General features: G+C 44.4%; 1 protein-coding gene across 10 annotated transcripts in view; it reads right to left on the bottom strand.

The window, feature by feature from the left end:
- Positions 1-20,133, bottom strand: part of PTPRT (protein tyrosine phosphatase receptor type T) — a 503,103-nt gene that overhangs the window by 213,856 nt on the left and 269,114 nt on the right. The window lies entirely within an intron of this gene.

Raw genomic sequence — 20,133 nt, forward strand, 5'->3', positions numbered from 1 at the left:
TTTGCTGGAATTGTGTTAAGGAAAGCAAAGAGTTTCCAAGGAAAGATCTATTAATAGGTTACTGAAGCATTGCAATAGCTACTGCCACAGCTTGGCACCACAGCTCTGCAAGTTTTAACAGCATTTATGGTGAGACACTTCTTGTTCATTTACTATACCATTGAATTTATATAAAGAACATTCTGTGTTTCTAATCTCATTTTCCTCCAATATTCCTACCTAGAACAAGTGCTGAAAAAGTCAATTGGATGGTTAGTTGTTCTCAAGCCATTAAAGATTTCCTCTTGTTCAGACTAAAGGGCAAGAAAGAAGGACAGAGGAAAAATAGTTACTGCCTGGCTATTAAAATAACAATATCCCTACCAGAGATGTGTGAGCATTTGCTCCCTAGATGGTTGTAATTTATCTTGAGAAGCAGATTAGAAACAACCACAATCTCCAGCTGGCACCCATTCAACTCTGCTCTCTCAAGATTTACAGATACAACCACGTTCTCTTCCTTCATCTATTGAAAACCCCTTAAAAAACTTAAAATCCAAGAGCGTGAGCACTAAGAAGTGAAGCAATTAAGGGTTGGGTCCAGCTGGAATTAAGGAATTCTGGGTTAGTTGTGCAACAGGAATTTTGCATTATTTGTGCCAACACACAGTGCCCAAGAAGAGCCCATCTAAGCCCTGCATGCCCTGGTGTCTCACAGCAGCCCAAGTTTCCCTTTCAAGACAAACACACACGTTTAGTCCTCCCCATGGCTGGCAGTGCCTGCAGGGAGGGGGCAGAGCAGGGACCAGGCTCTGCTTGGGAGGCCCAGCCATGGCACAAGAGGAATGGGCAGGAACTGATGCCCAGCGAGTTCCACCTGAACATGGGGAAGAACTTCTTGGCTGTGCAGTGACCCAGCACTGAACAGAGACCAGAAGGGGTGTGGAGTGTCCCTCACTGGGGATATTCCAGATCTGTCTGCACACAATCCTGTGCCATGTGCTCTGGGATGACCCTGCTGGGACAGGGAGGGGGCACAAGATCACCCACTGTGGTCCCTTCCAACCATTCGGTGCTTCTGTGATTTATTAAAGAATGCATATCAAACAGTTAAGAAAAATAAATGAAAATAGAAAAAAAATCCCAGATTGCTGGAAAACACTGCAGAGAAAAGGAACACAAAGGATGGAAAATTCCTGCATCCATCACAGACAAGACAGGAGAACACCCAGCGGAGGAAGCCCAACAACAGCCTGCACTGTTCCTGTGTCTAATGGAAGCACTGGCCCTTTGCTTTCATTACACTTCCCAAAAGAACACAAAAATAAAAAGACAGTAACAGGCTTTCAACACTCAATTAGGATTTAAAATGTCACTCAAAGGAGGCCAAAAGCTGTTGCTGTTTGGTGCTGCTCAGAGAGCACATCTGCCCCATTCATTGTTCCTGTCCCAGTCCAGCCCCACTGCCTGCACAAGGCTCCTGATGGAAACGCAGCAGCCTGGGGAGGTGTCAGGGACCAGTGTGCTCATCAGAATAAATTCTCCTGCGAGAGCACTTTATTGATTTGTGTATTTGACTCTCCTTGGGATTATTGTTCAATTACTTTTATCCTCGGAGATGAAAGCGGCTGAATGTAACATCAAAAGCAGATAAAAAGTCGCATGTTTCAAATTTTCTTTCCAATCTGCATAACATCCATTACAGATCCGATTTTCAAGAGAGCCCTCTGAGAGCAGCAGCAGAGGGGAACTCCATCAGCCATCCAGCTCTCGTCTGTGTTCTCCCTAATTATCCTGGCTGAAGTGTATTCCCTGTGAAGTACATTATTTGTCCTTGAGCACTGACAGGCTGCAGCAGCTTTCTGACTGCGCCTTCTCTTCATCAGGTGAGCTGCTTGCTAATTGTTGATGTGCTTAGTGATGTATCACCACTTACAAACACAAACACAGCGTAGAAATTCCACTTCTAACCTGTGGGACTGCTGAAGAGCTTAAAACGTGGTGGTGGTCAAGAGACCAGGGAAGTGTCATTTTGCTGATCTCCTCCTCCATTGGAAGCAAGAAACAAACCCAAATATTTTTAATTACCGAATTTCAGCCACAGACTCACAAGATTCTCATTTTGCTGCACACACCACAACCAGTGCAGCACCTGGAGCAGGATCTTGGGCATTGGTTGAGAGGCTGATGGAATCAGGTGACAACTGGTGCTCCTCCCTCTCCATTTCTCTGCATGGTGAGCTTTGCCCTCTCCATTTCTCTGCATGGTGAGCTTTGCTGTGCAGTCATCAGACAACCCTGGCTTGAGCTCCTCAGAGATGAGAATCCACACACTCAAACCTCCAGCAGGATGATTTAATATGAACAGTGCCCTGGGATAATGGCTCTTGTGTTTTATGTGGTGGGACATCACGACCATGGTTCAACCGGCAAACGGTGCCCTCAGTGGTCACAACCCTCAGTTTAAAACCTTTGCCAAAAAGCCACTTTAATCACAGCCACATACCCACTAACAGCATGAACATGAGCTTGGCTGACATTAAATATGAGGTAAAATGATGACTTTAAATAAATACTTGCACTTCCAATTTGCATTTTTGACTAAGAGCTGTTCCCTTGGCTCCAAGAGGAACTCTCCAGTTTCCAACACCACCAGGTCAGGGGACAATCCAGCTGCTCTGCACCCTCTCAGGGTGGCCCACAACTGCCTAGAGCTGAGAGCAAGCCTGTGTTTGGATTCCCAGAACCATCAGGGTTAGCTACAGATGGCACCAGAAAGCCACTCTGAGCACTGGAGTTCCAGCCCATTGCAGCTGCATTTTTACTGTTCATCTGCTCTGAAACTACTTTTGCCTTTGCCACAGATTGTTATAAAAATCAGGTCTTTGCAAAGCTGTTTCCAACCAGCCTGTAAAGCACGTTGGTTTGCTTTTAGTGATGCAGTAACAAGTGGAGGGTAGTCATGAATATTAGTGAACCTTTAAAATATTGGTTTTTGGGGCAATAGATTTTACCCAGAGGGATGTTAGTGCTCCACCTCATCACAAAAAAATCACTTTAAAACTTATAGCAACGCATTTCAAGTCCATTAGGGTGAGTTTTCAAATGTCATGCCTCGAATGTGACAGTCAAATTCCTGCATCAATCAGGCAAATGGAATTATTTCCCTCAGAAATTACAGGAAGAGAAAGTGGCAAAAAGCAGTTAAAGTGTAGAATAACTTTATGCTGTAAGTTAAACAACTAAATAGGCTTCTTGGTGGAAAAAGAAGCAACACACTCCGTGTATTTGATTCACAGGAGGCTGAACTGCAGAACTCACTGGGGATTTTTTTCTTTTTCTGTAGCAGAACAAGGTTTGGGATTTTCATTTGTGATCTGTCCCACAAATAGTGCCTGGGAAATGCCTTCTGTTTGTTTTACCCTTCAGCACTTCCAGATGGGAAAGATTTTTTCCTGGAGCCACAGAGTAGTGGAGGCACCTTCTACATAAAGGACAGACTGTAGATAAAATCCATCAGAATTAAGAATATGAACTTCATTTCTTTCCCCAGTGTTCCCACAATTTTAGCTGCTGTGAAGGCAACTAACCCAGACCAAAACTGCTGCTGAAGCACCTTCACCAAAAGCAAAGATGATACAATCCAATGATCTGATCCAGGGGGAGGATTCCTGATGGATGGGGAAAGAATCATCTACTTTTATTTTCTGATTTCCAGTGGAAAATGAAGGGCAAGTAACAACCAATAAAGTACAAAAAATACACTCTTGTATTTCCAAATGCCAGGAGAAATAACCTTCTGATTTAAATGGAGCTAAAAAAACCCAAATCTATTTAGTTTTCAAAGTCAACCTCAGTAATTGAGCAAAAAAAAAGATTTTACATAATAATGGGTAGCAAAAGGAGTCAATGAGACTTGATAGTGTCAAAGACAGTTTTCAGCTACATGAATTGAAGGGAAAATGTTAAAAAACCTGAGAAAAGACCTTGAAGTAAAAATTACAGTTCATGGCAGATGCACCAGACACAGCTCAGACCCTCTGAGTGAACCAAGCCCTGATGGATTTGTTTTGTGACTTCTTGTTCCACATTAAAACTCTCCATTTTTTATGTCCTCAGTGATTTGTGATGTTGGGTGAAAAGCAAGACACAGAGCCTGCCATCCCCACACACACCAGCGAGGAAATGATGGCACTCCTCTGAAATGAGAGCCAGGATTGATGTGTTTTGCTCAGAGGATGACCTTTGCCATTACACTGACACAGCACAGACTCAGGCAGGGTTCTGGTGAATGACTGTGCCAGGCATCAACCACCTGGAAAATGAAGAAGTTGGCACTTTCTCACACTGGGAGTATGATGTGAATATCAAGGAGTGATTATCACACTTTGCACTGATTACTGCACTGCCTGGGGGTGGTAAAGATGATCCCAGGAATGTGTATTCAACAGGAAGCCAACTGGTCACACAAGGGGTAATGAAGGAGCCTCAGAATCCTGGGAACAGTTCTAAGTTAGAGATCACCCACACAGTGCTAACGCTGACAATGTGCCCAGGTGGCCAAGAAGGCCAAGGGGATCCTGACCTGGATCCAAACTAGCGTGGCCAGCAGGCCCAGGGCAGTGACCCTTCCCCTGGACTCTGCCTTGGGGAGGCCACACCTTGAGTGTTGTGTTCAGTTCTGGGCCCCTCAGTTGAGGCAAGAGATTGAGGGGCTGGAGCGGGGCCAGAGAAGAGCAACGAGGCTGGAGAAGGGACTGGAGCACAAGTGCTGTGGGGAGAGGCTGAGGGAGCTGGGGGTGTTTAGCCTGGAGAAGAGGAGGCTCAGAGGTGACCTCAGCACTGTATAGAAATGCCTGAAAGGATGTTGTAGCCAGAGGGGGATTGGTCTCTTCTCTCAGGCAACCAGCAATAGAGCAAGGGGGCACAGGCTCAAGCTCTGCCAGGGGAGGTTTATGTTGGAAATCAGCAAGAAATTCTTTACAGGCAGACTGCTCAGGCATTGGAATGGGCTGCCCAGGGATGTGGTGGATTCCCCATCCCTGGAGGTTTTTAAGGTGAGACTGGACATGGCACTGAGTGCCATGATCTAATAATCAAAGTGGGTTGGACCAAGGGTTGGACTTGATGATCTTGGAAGTCTCTTCCAACCCAACTGATTCTATCATTCTGTGTGTCCTTCCACAGCAACTGCTGCACAAGGACACCAAAAGAGGAGTTAATGTTGGTACACAGGGAGCAGCATAAGAAGATTTCTGTACCAACTCACAGCAGTTTAACTTCAATTTTTTCCAAAGGTATCACTGCAACAAGGAAGGAATTCAGCCATTTGAGTAACATCAGCCCTCAGAGGCTGCCTGGCTGGAGGAATGGGACCAGCTTCCATTCCCAGGGTGCCAGTTTGGGGACAGAACACAAAGCAGTAACTGTGCAAGGGATCCCACCTCATTAAATTCCTTATAGCTATCAACATCAGGAGCTTTAGGCCTCAACTTTGCTAAGCTAAGAATCTCCCAGTGCCTAAAGATAAACCTTCCAACCTACTAAGAAAGAGGTCATTGTGTCACAGGAGGTACAAGAAACATTGGCAAAGCCCTCCGGAGTCACCAAGTCCCACCATTAACCCAGCCCTGCCAAGCCCACCATTAACCCATGTCTCCAGCTGGCACATCTGATTTCTGGGTCACACAAAATCCCAACCTTTAGGTGGCCTGAGATCCTTAGAATGTGTGAAATCCTTTTTCACATGTCCATACATAAATCAGTTCATGTTATTGCTTAGTCCCTTTATGTCTAAAGCAAAGAAGCACAAAAAGGAAGCACTGATACCACAATGGTCTTTGGGGATAATCTGGAGAAACTACAAAGCAAGGGAAGGGTTTCCACACATCACATACCACACTGTCAAAAAACACACACACCTGAGCACTCACTAAAAGGGGTTCCTTCCTTTCTGTCCCTTCCTAAGGGAAGGAGATTTTAATCTCCAGAAATGAGGGTGCAAACCAACATGCTTTTCACCTTTCAAGTCTGCTTATTCACTTACACCAACCTGGCTTAAAAGGCAGGGATTGTGCACCCACAAACACTGCAAATGTCACTGAATAAATAAATGCATTAAATACAGGGCTGTTTTCTCCTGCTGAATCCCATTTTCTTCTGGGATATGCTTCCAACAGGCAGTTTAAAACTAACTCGAACGTGCTGCATGAACTTTGTTATCAAAGAGCTAAAAACCACGTGCTATGCTGTGAACAGACAGCCCATCAGCCAGAAAACAAGGAAAGGATGAAGAAAGAAGCAGCAGAAATTAAGAACCAGGAATTTTCAGCTACAGGGGTAATACTCTAGTGAAGATAATCCTCCTACCCAAGACGTGACAAATCCAACTTGCAAGGAGATGGCTCTGAGACATGAACTAAAGCTGCACTGGACAGCACATGTCTGGTGCTTCTATTATAAGCAGAAATTAATACCTAGGTAGAAATAACCCTAAATCAGTCTTATTTAGCTCATCAGCTGAAATACCAGCCTTTGCATGAGAATACATTTTTGACATTTCCAATCTTACATTTCCCTGTGACAAAAAGCCAGCCCTGTCACTTAATGCTGGGCTGCTCATCAGGCAGGGTGGGGAGCTGAGAGCAGAGCTGGCCCCTGAGTGCTCAGGGTCTGCACCCCCAGCACTCCCAGTGTGGATGGTCATGGCTGGGAAGAAGGAGCAGGATATGGGCACTGAATCCAGCCCTGGGACCACAGCACAGGAAGGACATGGACCTGCTGGAGCCAGTCCAGAGGAGCCCACAGAGATGCTCCAAGGGCTGGAGCCCCTCTACTCTGGAGCCAGGCTGGGAGAGCTGGGGGGGTTCACCTGGAGAAGAGAAGGCTCTGGGGAAACCTGAGAGCCCCTTCCAGTGCCTAAAGGGGTTCCAAGAGAGCTGGGGAGGGACCTGGGACAAGGGATGGAGGGACAGAACAAGGGGGAATGGCTTCCCACTACCAGAGGGCAGGGATTCATGGGATATTGGGATGGAATTCCACCCTGTGAGGGTGGGCAGGCCCTGGCACAGAGTGCCCAGAGAAGCTGTGGCTGCCCCATCCCTGGGAATGCCCAAGGCCAGGTTAGACAGTGCTTGGAGGAACCTGGGCTAGGGAAGGTGTCCCTGCGCATCACAGGGGGTGGAATGAGATGATCTTGAATTACCTTCCAACCCAAACCATTCTGTGATTCTCTGTTCTGAATGAAGTTTGAAAGCAAGTGGCTTCTGAGATGCCAGTGCCCAACCCAAACACATGAACAATGAGTAACCTGAAGGTGAAGCATCAAAGCCATTGCTCAGCAGCTGAGACCTGATTCCAGAACGGATCTTCTTATGCAAATAATCACTTTATATGCATAGAGATCCACAGGACTCAGAGAGAAAACAGATCAAAACTACTTCAACATGTTAATGTGGTAAGAGTGTCCCTGGGAACTGAACTGCTGCAATTACAACTGTATCTTTGCCTCCATACACTGAGACTGTTGCAAAAGGAAGAAAGAAACTTGATGTTTGTGCTTTGAATAGAGGCACAAAACCAACACATTTGATAGAAGTCTGTAACTGTCCTTTTTTTCTCTTGCTTTGTGCCTAATGCTTCAAAAGACTAAAAAAAAGAACACACAAATTAGTTGTACAGAGCTGTATGTAAAGAGACAAGAGATGGAGGTTCAGAAACTGATGTTTTAAAGAACAAATTTCATTCTTGAAATAGAGTAAGGTGAAAATATTCTTTCTGGGTTTTTTAGGGGTTTGGTGTTTTTTCCCCCTAGAATTTTAAGAGTCCTGGAAAATACCTAAACCTTAAGTCTGCCATCCATCAGTTCCCCCTAAGTGACCATGACAGGCTAAAAGAGAACATTTGAACGGCCTCAGATTCCAATTTCTACCTGTATCCAACAGGAAAAAATATTCCTCTGGTTGAGCAGGAGAAGAGTTGGCCCTTTGATACAATAAATATTGTCATCACTGCATTAGGAGACAGCCATTCTGCTTCATGCTTGGAAGCTTCCAACTTACCCTGACACCACGACTGCTGTAACTTCACGGATTTCTCTTTCACCTAAAATCATTCTTAAAGGTCAGACAGTTGGGAGAAATCCCACTGCTGCCTCAGAAGCAGTGGCAACATACACTGGTTATCTGGGGGGATCTGCTGCCCTTCCAGCCCTGAACCATGACAGAGTTGAGGGTTCTGAACTCCCAATTTTAGCAGAAGATCTGAGGTCAGCCCATGGATGTTACTAAAATTAGTTGTTACAGCAAGAACAGGACCCTTCACAGGACCCACCACCCAGAAAGAACTTATGCCCCCAAAAGCTGCGTTCAGGAGCAGGAAATGCCAGAACAAACCTGGCCTGTGTATTGAATCTGTCACTTGAGTATCAATGCTCACAGAGATCTGTCTCCAGCTAATGAGAGACAGAGGGAAACAACTCTCAGTCACTGCTGACAGTCTGCTTTTATCTCTAAACTCTCCTTTCCTAGTCCTAAACTGCAACAGTAATCAAATGGGAATAAAAGCAGCTTTCTTTGACGAGCATGTCGTGCTGATGAAAGGCAGCAGAAGGTCTCTGTGTAGACAAGAACCACAAACATTAGCAGATGTTGGCATTTGGAGCTCCTCTCTCTAAGTGTCACCCCTCAAAGGCTGTTTTTATGAATGAACTCTGTGTAAGAAGAGGAGTGGCACATCAATCCCTGCCAGGGCTGTGCCCAAGTTCAGCTGCCCAGGGCCGCCCTCAGCAGGTGGCACCTGTGACCTTGGATCAGCATCCAAGCCCAAGCCTTCTTCCCTTGGTCCCTGCCTGACCTGGGTATGAGCTCTGCCTGCACCTCACCCACCTGCACCCAGCCCTTTCTTGCCAGCTTAACTTTCTGCCTTGGCCCCAGGGCTGGCTCATTGCCATGGCCTTGGTGGCACTTTGGGCTGTGCCCTGAATCACAGAATCATAGAATTCATTGGGTTGGAAAAGACCTCCAAGATCATCAAGTCCAACCCTTGGTCCAACTCCAGTCCCTTCACCAGATCATGGCACTCAGTGCCACGGCCAAGCTCACCTTAAAAACCTCCAGGGATGGGGAATCCACCCCCTCTCTGGGCAGCCCATTCCAATCCCTGAGCACTCTCTCTGCAAAGAATTTCTTTCTGATCTCCAACTTCAATTTCCCTGGCAGAGCTTGAGCCCATCGTGCCCCCTTGTCCTATTGCTGAGTGCCTGGGAGAAGAGACCAACCCCCACCTGGCCAGAACTTCCCTTCAGGCAGTTCCAGACAGTGCTGAGGTCACCTCTGAGCCTCCTCTTCTCCAGGCTGAACACCCCCAGCTCCCTCAGCCTCTCCCCACAGCACTTGTGCTCCAGTCCCTTCTCCAGCCTCGTTGCTCTTCTCTGGCCCCCAATTCCCACCTCCAGACACACCAGGCTCACCTGTGCAGGTGCTGTGGGACTGTGCCTTTGCCAGCAAGGGCTCTGCCTGCTCCTTCCCTGCCTCTCCCTTGGCTTGTCCACCCTTATGGAGCAGCTCCCTCCTGCTAATCCCCGAACCTTTCTGTATTTGGCACTGAATTCTGAGATCAAGACAACCCATAATATTATTATACCAGCAGTCTTCATTTAGCTCTTCCATGTTGCTTTTTGTTACTTTGAATATTCAGACAATTTTTGTTTCGTTTGCTTCCCTCATTTTTAACAGGAAGGTCTGAACTTTGCATTCAGATGTTATTTGGTCCAAAGCAGGCAAAGCTTTTGTCAGCTGATAATCACAGATGTTGGTGTATTTGTATTGACCTATTTAAAACCTCAAACGGTTTTAATAGAATGGGAGGCTTTTTAAAATGCTTTTCAGAAGCATTATTCAAAAAGTATAATGGGCCCAGTTGTCAAAAATGCAAGTTTGCCCTTTAGCACAGCCCCAGGACATGAAGTTGTCTTCAGAAAAGCTCCTTCCAAAATAGCTGCTCTCCAAGTTTTCAGCACTGACACTGGAAACACACTTTGCCCCCAGTTCAGAGGACAACCCTTCTGTTCCAGCCTGCTCAAGGAGAAATTAAAGTTGATTGTCTCCAGCTCTTCAGAGCTGAATGTGCCCTTCAATCTTTATAGATTTCCATATGGAATGAGCAGGGCAGGGAATCCTGAGGAAGGAAATGCCTGTGTGAGATGGAGCACAGGATGTGCTCCCAAGTGAGAGCCACTGGCAGCTTTCTGAGGTTTCCACGCTGCTTACACAACATTTCAGGGCAGGTAACCCTGGAGACAAATTGTCCCTGAATCAGCAGAACTTGAGGGTGTTCTTAAGATTTTTCTGAAGTGACACATTTACATCCTTCTCTCATCCTAAGAGGAAACAGGTGGCTCTTCAATGTGCTGTGGCTTTTCAGCTCCATGCTGGAGCTCAGGGGTGGGTGGGTGGGTGGGGGCTGTGGAACTGCCAAAGCTCTGGAATCTCCCTTGCTGAACAGGAATGCTTTGGATTGCTTGGATGCAATCTGCAGGATGACATTTGTCTTCAACAGTTTTTTCCTGCATTTGAATGCAAACTCAGATAGTTATTTCTACTTTTACAGCTTACTTTGCATTCAGGTTATAGGAACTTGTGTGTACATTATGCCACAGCCTAAACAATGTATAAGAAGCTCATTCTGGAATATCCAGAGAAACTAAACAAACAATAAGTCTAAAGTTCTCACTTTTCTCCCAAAGTAATAGAAAACTCTATCCCAAACATGCATATTACAGACAGTACCAAGATCATTACATGAGAAATGTGATGAAAGAACAAAAACCTCGGGGTGAGCAAGTAACACCTTCAAAATTACTTCCTCAAAGTGGCCTTAAAAAGTCCATGTGAACAACAACATAAGGAGGGTTTGCTGGCACTGGCAGGGCTGTTTTCTGCTGGGCCCTAGGCAATGCCTTGGATATTTCTCTGTGCAATCACTAATGACACTCAGATTTCTCATTAGGAGTTTCAGCAGTCCTGGAGACTGAAAGGACATTTATAAATTAGCAGCTGCTGCTCTGTGATTGACCTTCACTGTGTGATCAATGGCATGGACAGTACCAGAAGGGATAGCACTAAAGATGGAAATTCTTGGAAAAGTCACCAATGAGATCAATCACACCAAGGTTGAAAGTCCTCAAACCACATGTTAAATACAGCTCTTTTCCTTAGGATTTTTCTTGGCCCCCTGTTACCCAAAGACCTTTAACTCAAAAACTGCTCTGAAGAAGCTCAGGTGTGTGGAGCAGCTACTCCATGAGCAAAGTTGTATGTCCCATTCATGTGAGAGGTTCCAAAGCACAATCACTGTTCCTAAAGGAACAAGTTTCTCTGGGATATCCTGACATGCCAACACAAACACTCATATTGTTGTTGAGTCTTGGCCTTCGACAAATAGCAGCAAAGGTGACAGGAAAACATAAATATTTATCTTTTGCAAAGCGTTTTGTTTCCATGAACCAGCAGTTAACTCAGCAGTGCCTCAGGCCCCAGACCACCAGGATCACCTCCTGTGCCTGGAAAGCTCAGAGCAGGAAATGATGTGGCACCACAATTTCCAGGCTGAGCTGCAGCGCCCCAGGCAAAGAGGCTCCTCATTCTAACCCATTGCCCAAGGCTGAGGTTTAATGGAATTACTTGCCTTTTTTCCTTTCCTAATTTCCATTCAGCTATTCATAGTTACATTCTTGGTATCAGCCCACGTTCTGCCCCTTAAGTGTTTACAAATGCCTGTATTATACACGATTTTTTTTTACTTGCTGTCCAGATGTTGCCCACCAGAGGCACAACGTGTCTAATTAACTCTTTAAGCCCACAAGGTCTCCTTGGATTTCCCTGAGCATTTTGAGTGCTATTATTTCAAAGCCTTCCAGTTTCTCATCATCTTGAAGAGAATGAATTATTATTATTATTATTATTACTATTACTATTATTATTATTATTATTATTATTATTATTATTATTATTATTATTATTCCAGAAACATCTCTCTCCTCTCCATGCTTTGAACCAGAGCATTAGATAAACCTCCTAACTCATCAGATTTGTAGGTCCAGAAGTCATATTTGGAATATTCTGTGAACAAATGTGGAAAAGCTTTCTAAAAGTGGCACAAAATCCCCCCATCAGCTGGCAAAAAAAAATGAACTGGTCCTGACTGCCAAGACTGGAGTTGGATCTGCAGAATTCCCTAAGAGTGCAACAGATGAAACAAAGAAAATCATCTTACTAAGTGATAAAATAATTGAAGTGAGATTAAGTAAGCAGTGGAAAAGTGAATTCACATCAAGGAGTGTTTCTGCTGTCTGTCAGGAAATTCCTGCACACAGGAGGGGGTGTGTGAGGAAGATTTCTGGGAAATCCAAAGGGAAATAGCAGGTACTCCCTTCATGTTGGGAAACAGGCATTTGCAAGGCTCTTTTTGCCCTCATTCTGAACTCAGGGGTTGAGTTTTGGTGCCCAAATTTAGGCATTTTTGCAGGAATATGAGTAAGCACAGAAAAACGTCACAAATAAATCATTAGGAAGCAAATTTAGAAGTCAGACACAGAGGAGGATGAGATGAGTGCTGGGCAGAACATTTGCAGAGTCACAAGTGAAAGGGTAACATGTTCCAGACACTGCAGGGAGAGCTTGGAATACTTTTCTTTTTGGAAATGGCAAGAGAATTCTAATCTCTCCCTTTCAATCACTTCCCCAAAACCCCTTCCAAAGTTTGTTTATTCAAATGAAGCAGAACTTGGGCCAAAACATAACCAAAGACATTCAGTGCCTCCCAAGTCTCAGCTCTAATTCTGGAGCTGCAATCACATCTGTGCTGAGATGTGTCAGTTTTGCATCAAGAAGCAGCAAACCAGAGAATTCTGAATAAATTTGATGCAACTTAAAAGTTCTTGTGCTATTGTGCATAATATCTTAATTCCACTTTTTCCAGTAATATTTAACATGAGAAAATAAGCACACATCCTATCCTGGGAGTGTGAATAATTTGTTCCCTGCTGATCTTACTTCACCCTCATTAAACCCCAAGGAGAACAAGACCCTCCTTTACTCCAATTTTACAGGGTCTAATTCTCACCTCATTGCAAGAGATTAATAATCTACTTTCTCCTGGTATTTGTTTCACAGTCAAAAACCAGCACATGATCCGTGCCATTCACTGAAGCAATCAGAAGAACACACTCCAGTCAACACCACTTATTAATGTCAACCAGAAGAGCAATTATAGTTCCTCCAACCCAAAATAAACAGACAGGCATCACATCTTTGGTGACAGCTCAAACTATCATCTCCACAGCTCTCATCAAGTCCCCACTGATGTGAAATTGTATTTGGGTATCTGTGCTAGTCTGGGAATCCATTACCTTGCAGCAATCACCAAACAAAGTTTTACAGAGACATTCTGGGGCTGTGCAGGGGAACAGAGGGAAAGGAAGACCAGAAATCTTGAATGAATCAAAAGGGAAAATAACTCACTCAAATGTTTCATGGTTTCATTGGTCAAAATATACTCTAATGGCTTGATTTTTTTCAGAGTTCCTGCTTGCCTGTAAATCCAGATAAACTTGTTTCCATGAGAACTCTGGTGGAAAGGTGGACACAGGGGAAAAGCCTCTGCTGTGGGTTGTTTCAGGGAGTGAACACACAGAATAATCACAAAGCTATGGAATATTCAGCACTTTTCCCTGCTCAATGCCAACCACAGGATGCTTTACTGCCCAGGGTGGCTCTCCAGGTGGCACCCAGAGCCCAGTTGTGGTGAACACCAACACAGAGCTCATGGGGCCACCCAGAGACTTGGGGCACAGTAAGAGAAATCTGACAGAGCTGGAGATAAAACCTCAATCAAGATACATATGCACTCACCTACTCACTTATCCACTGATAAGGAGGACATTATTAGGTGAAATATATACATAATTATTTGGGTTTTGAAAAAAAAATGCGGAGGGAAGTGCAAGAAGGAACAAAGGGACTAGATGAAGGGGAGAAATATTATTTTATTCTGATGCTTTATTCTGCAGCCAACTGAAACCCTTAAAGTCAGCACTGCCCCTTTAGATTTTCACCCTAAATTAATACACTAAAGCCTGAAATGACCCTGTGATAGCATTTGATTTACATCCTGCTGAAGAATCCCAGAGCTTTCAGCCACATTGTGTGAAATTCCCAATAAAACAACCCATTTTCCCTCCTTTTATGTACAGGTCTAGTTCTCAATGGCAACAAAACGCTCTAGGCAGAAAATTTCTAGGCATTAATGAATTTCTCAGGTGGTTTAAGCCATTTATCTTTGGCCTCTTGCCCTATAGCACCACCCATCTCAAGTTACAAGCACCCAGAAATGCACTGTCTGATGTGTCTTTATTGCTCAATTATCCAGGTGAGAAGCTCACATTAAATTGGGCATTTAATTATAAGTGCACACATCTCCAAGCATTACTACATAAAAATTTCCCTAAGTAAAGAATATAATTTTATCTTTTTTTGTCGAAGTCCTTTAATTCTTGCATGATAATAAATTATATTTCGGAGCATAGTTCTAATTGTGCCAAATGGGTCCTGAAGCAGAAATTACAGATCAAGCTCTGGCTTTTTTATGTGTTAATGTCAGGTCAAACCAAGCTTTCCTGTGAAGTCAACTCATCCCCAGGGCAAGGTTAGCACAGCCCCTCCCAGTGGGATAAATCCAGACCCTTCTGGGTGCAGGAAGGAAGGAAACCCCTTCCTCTAAAGCCTGTTGGACTGCCCTGGGCTTGGTGATGCTGGTCAGCCCTTGATGGAGTTCTGAGCTGTTTAGGGAGGATGTAGGGCTGGAAATCAGCCCCAAGAAGGTGAGATGTGCCCTCTCAAGCCCTCCCCTCCTGGGTCTGATCAGCATCTACAAAACTATTCACTTTGCTAAAGTCCTGTCACTTCATTAATCCACAGGCTCCAACCACTGGTAAGGCACAGCGTGAGAAAAGGCAGATGGGGAAGAGCCTTCCCACATTACACACCCCAAAACTGTCTTTAGCTGTGTCATCCCTGACAGATGGCTGGCTGAATTCTTCTGCAGGGATGTGACACAACCTCCTCACACACAATCCACTCGAGTGCTTCAGTAGTCCTGATGTGACAAAGTTGTTCTTAAAGCCAAAACTGAACCTTTCTTGCTGCTGTTTAACCTGATTAACTTCTGTTCCTGCCCACGACAGGCACATGGAGGGGATGACTCTCTCCTTTCCTTTTATATTCTTGGAGAATATTGTTCTTCATATGCTGTCGACCCAACAACTCTGTTCTAATGATGAAATCTTGCCTTCCAGGTTGCTCTGACTGTTTTCCTTTGGGCTCTTTCTGTTGCTCTCCAGGTGTAACTCTGCAGTGCCCAAAACTGGACTGGGTTCTTCAGATCAAACATTATTAAAGTCTTATTACAGTCCAGAGATAATTAAGAGAAACTCTGCCCAACAGCTTCATGTCACAAAGCAAACCAAAAATGATCCAAAAATCCTTGTCACAGGACAGAATAATCAACGTGCAGGTACCCCTAGGACAACAAGCAACACTTTTTATGGGTAAAAAGGGTGATGACAGAGACAGTTTCCCTTTCAGCACATTGCAAACAGCTTAACCCAAGGCACATTGTACTGCAAGACTTAGAGAGCCTCTTAAACAGTGAATTCAGCATCACAAGTTTGCCTGGAAGCAAAAGCTGACAGTCAAAGTGACAAGGAGAGAGCCTTGGGGGAGCACTCAGCCACTGTTTTATAATGCTGTGCTGTTCCCCAAACACCTGCTGGCCAGGTTGTCACAGTGCACAGCAAAGAGTGGTCTACAGTGTGTAATGCCAACCCTTTAGCATCTAATTCAACTATTACACGAGTCTTGGGGCCAGGCAGGAGAGAGGAGATGTGTTGGGAGAGCTCAGTTTGCTGGAGGAACAAGCATAAAACACACACAGCCAGAAATGCACCCAATGGGTACACTGGAATTCTTTGTTTTTTCCTTCCTGCCTGGTTAATAGCTCACTCTCCCTGAAGCCCAAAGTTAGTCTGGAAGTTTTTTCATTATGGAATGTGCCATTGCCTTTTCCCATCCACAGACACAAATCTGCAGGTATGTCCTTGCACAAGAAGCTATGGAAAAGTTTTAATCAACCATCAGACTTGGAGCCCCTGGATGCCTGTAAAGCTGGATTAGCACAGAAGTTATTGTGTTAATGCCAAAGGAGAGGCATTAAATGGACTGGGCTGTGTCTGGGCAGAGTGTGTGGGAGGCAACATTAGAGGAGTTTCCACATTTATATAAAAAATAAAACCAGTGGATGACACTGAGCTTTGGTTCTGCAGCCCAGGCTGGCAGAGACCCCACCCCAGAGCCAGCACAGCTTTACCAGGGCACAGCTCTTAAACTGGCACTGGATTCTCAAGTTCCTTTTCTTCTTTTAACTCTTACCACTTTAACATCAACCATTTCCCCTGGCACTGCCTGTGTGGAGCTGGAGGCACAGAAACTTCAGCAATAGCCACAGAGACTAAAGCAATTAAAAAACTATTGAAGGAACCAGATTTCAACAGAAATACAATCATATCAAAACAAAACTGGTGTTATAAGCAACAAATAGCAGTAGGTGGTAGTGTATAAAACACACTTAACTCACAAACTTGTCTAAAAAAAAAACCAATAAAACTCCCAAAATCCAAAACAACAACCAGTCAAACAACACTACTAATAACCAGTAGTTTAGAACATCCAGAGATAATAATTAAAAAATCATAAAAATCATAAAACTGTGTCAAAACAGCATTTTGCTCTTCCTTGAGGAAAGCAACACCTGCCCTATCAACACCTGAGGCTCAACACCAGCGAGTTCAGTCTCAGCATTCTAATGAGGAGGATCTTTCACTTGCCCCTACAAGATCAGTGTCCCCAAAACAGTGAGATTCAGTTTGAGTCACACTGCAGCAGTGGCCAATATAAGGTTAATTTGCTTTTTTCAGTCTGAAAAGCCATAAAGAGACAATAATAATAATATTGTAAAAACCAATGTGTATGTCCCATTGGCATTAATATTAATCCTTGAGTGCTCTGATGCAGGAGGAGTCTGGGAGACAAATTAAACCCTTTGATGCAGGAGCTGGTTGTGGTTTACTGTTGTCTACACTGCCCACCACATCCATGTCCAGCTCATGGTGGGATATTCCTCTTTCCCCCTTCTCCCTCAGCAAAGCCATGGCCACATCTCCTGCACGTTTAGGAGCCCAGAAGAATTAGCCAACTTTGTAAGTACTCCTAATATGCATTTAATACTGACCTATTTAATTATAGATCATAGGCTCTCTACATAAGTATAGTAATATTTAATATTTGATAACAAAATATTGGGGTACAAGACCAATAATAATGATTCAACCAGCCCAACTGATTGCTGCCATCACCCACTGCCAGTTCTGGGCCAATCCTGACTGGTCCCTCCACAGTTCTCAGCAAGAATGTTGCTGCCTGTGCTCCCAAACTTTTCAAAGCAAGATATTTAAGGAAAAAATGTTTGGCATAGTTTGGCACAACTGCTGTTTTAGAATTGAGATGTAGAATTCTACAGAAAAAGCAGTTTTTAAGTGCTGCACATCCTTTTATCTTTGGGTGGCATCAAAATCAATAGTAAGGTGCCCAGTATTGAGGATACACAGAGCAAGTTGAAACATTTCAATTTGTGGGCAAGCTGATATGCTCAAAGAAATGCTTTGATTTTCCTTGGGCTGATCTTTGATGTTTATGCCACTGCAGGCTCCATTTGCTGTTTTTACATCTTCAAAGGCGTCTTAAAAACATCTTCTCCAGCCACATATTCCCCTAGAATATTATTTGTAGAAGGAAAAATAAAAAAAGACAATGAAGGTTGCATGAACAACCAAGGTAGATTCAAACATTTTTCCCAGTCTTCAAGGAAGGAGAAGGGAAAACTGAGAGAACACTTTGGTTTCAAAGCTGTGCCCACCTTCCCATAAATGAACAGCACTGGGCTGGGGTGTTCTTGGTGCCTGGATCCTCTTTCATTTCAGCCTTGCTGCCACAGAGGAGATGCAACAACATCAAACAGAATTTATGGGCTCACACAGTGCCCTTGCCAATGGCTACAGCCATCAAACACAGATATCCTGCTCTCTTCTCATGCTTTGCTTAATTTCCAATACATGGGGAGTGAAAGCAAAGTTTGAGCCCATCTATTGTAACGTTATTAGCAGGAAGCTCAATTAGATTTTGGCTGGGGCAGACAGACATCTAATGCTGTCTGAGGCAGCACAGCAGAAAGGAAAAAACATAAAGCTGGACAAGTCAATAAGGAAAAGCTCTTTGCTGTGCTCCTGGCCATTGCTGTTTGAAGGCTCTGTGTCAGTAGAAAGCTCAGGTATCTCCTAATTAGTCACAATGGGTAAACTGGATATTTACCTGTTGGCTGGCCAGAGTTTTATAAAATATTTACAGCTACAAGCACAGCCCAAAGAATAAAATAGTGGTGTTTTTTTCCTTTTCCCATTTTCTACTTCACAGCTCTGGCCTAAATGTTAAAAACTTGTGGATTTATTTTAAATTTAGAAGAACTACTCGAAACCAGGCTACTGGCTCCAGCTGAAATGCTGGATACTGAATGAGTCTGCTTTCATTTTCCAGGAAAAAAAACCCTTTTTGTAGGTACACAGCAATCTCACTTCTGATGTGGGAGAGACAGAGTGGAGGGAGAAATGATTTATGTGACTTTAATGTGATGTGAGATATTATTAAGATACGGTCAATGGCACAAGGACATTTGAGAGCCCTTATTCTGGAACACCTTTGTCAGATTTCAATGCATCAGCTTTAAAAATTAGTTTTGAAAACAGGATCAAAGCGATTTGAAATATCTTGGAGTAAAATAGGTCTCATCTACCACATTCATGCTGAAGTGCAAACAAAACAGAACATCAAGAAATATCAGTATGACTGTGCTACAATGACATGCACAGATAAGAGGCACCTCTCCAAGTACCCACTTTCCCATGAAATTGTCTGTTTTCTTCCTTTTCTTTCTTATATATCTCTTTAAAACCATCAAATCAGCTGCAAGATGCCATTGACATTTCTTTATATTCTCTAAAGAAACTTGAACATTAGTTGCATTTACAGTAAAGAGAATTGAAAAAGGTCAGATAGCTGAAAAAAATGCTTTTAGCACTAAATGCCCTAACAATGGTTAAGTCTTTCAAAACAGGAGGAAGAGGAGGATGACTTTGGCCATCTCTCAAAGGAGCTCAAGAAACCAAACCCATCTGAGAGCAAATATCTGAGGGAGCTGCACCTTCACAGTAAGAATCACTGCAAATGGAATTCCCTGAGCACAGCACAGACCGTGACCTTGGATGTTGTTTGTAACACCCTACCTGGGATTTATGCAATTACAGGTAAAATAATCCCTCCTAAGAGTCCTCCCAAAATAACCCAGCAGTGTCTTGGGGGTGAGAGGCTGGACATGCCCCAGCCTTGTGTGCTGGGCCCCAGAACCCCCCGTGCCCAGGGCTCATCCCCAGCTCTGGGGGCAGCAGGGCAGGGGGGGATTCTGCTGCTCTGCTCCGCTCCCAGCACACCCCACCTGCAGGGCAGCCTCCAGCTCTGGGGGACCAACACCAGAAGCCTTGGAAGTCCAGAGGAGGCACCAAGATGATCAGAGGGATGGAGTAGTTCTGCTTGAGGAAGGGCACAGAGAATTGGGATTGCTCAGCCTGGAGAAGAGAAGGCTTTGGGTGACTTAACTGAGCCACAAGAAAGATGAAGAGAGACCATTTACAAGGACCTGGAGTGACAGGACAAGGGGAATGGCTTCAAACTGACAGAGATTAAGTTTACATCAGATATTAGGAAAAAAATTGTTCCCTGGGAGGGTGGGCAGGCACAGGTGCCCAGAGAAGCTGTGGCTGCCCCATCCCTGGAAGTGTCCAAGGCCAGACTGAATGGGGCTTGGAGCACCCTGGGCTGGTGGATGCTGTGCCTGCCCATGGCAGGGGGTGGAATGAGATGGGCTTTGAGGTCCCTTCCAACCCAAGCCTTTCTTTGGTTTCCCACACAGGACAGTGGTGCATCTGCACTGGGT

This window comes from Pithys albifrons, chromosome 18 (assembly GCF_047495875.1).
Source record: "Pithys albifrons albifrons isolate INPA30051 chromosome 18, PitAlb_v1, whole genome shotgun sequence".
NCBI lineage: Eukaryota > Metazoa > Chordata > Aves > Passeriformes > Thamnophilidae > Pithys > Pithys albifrons.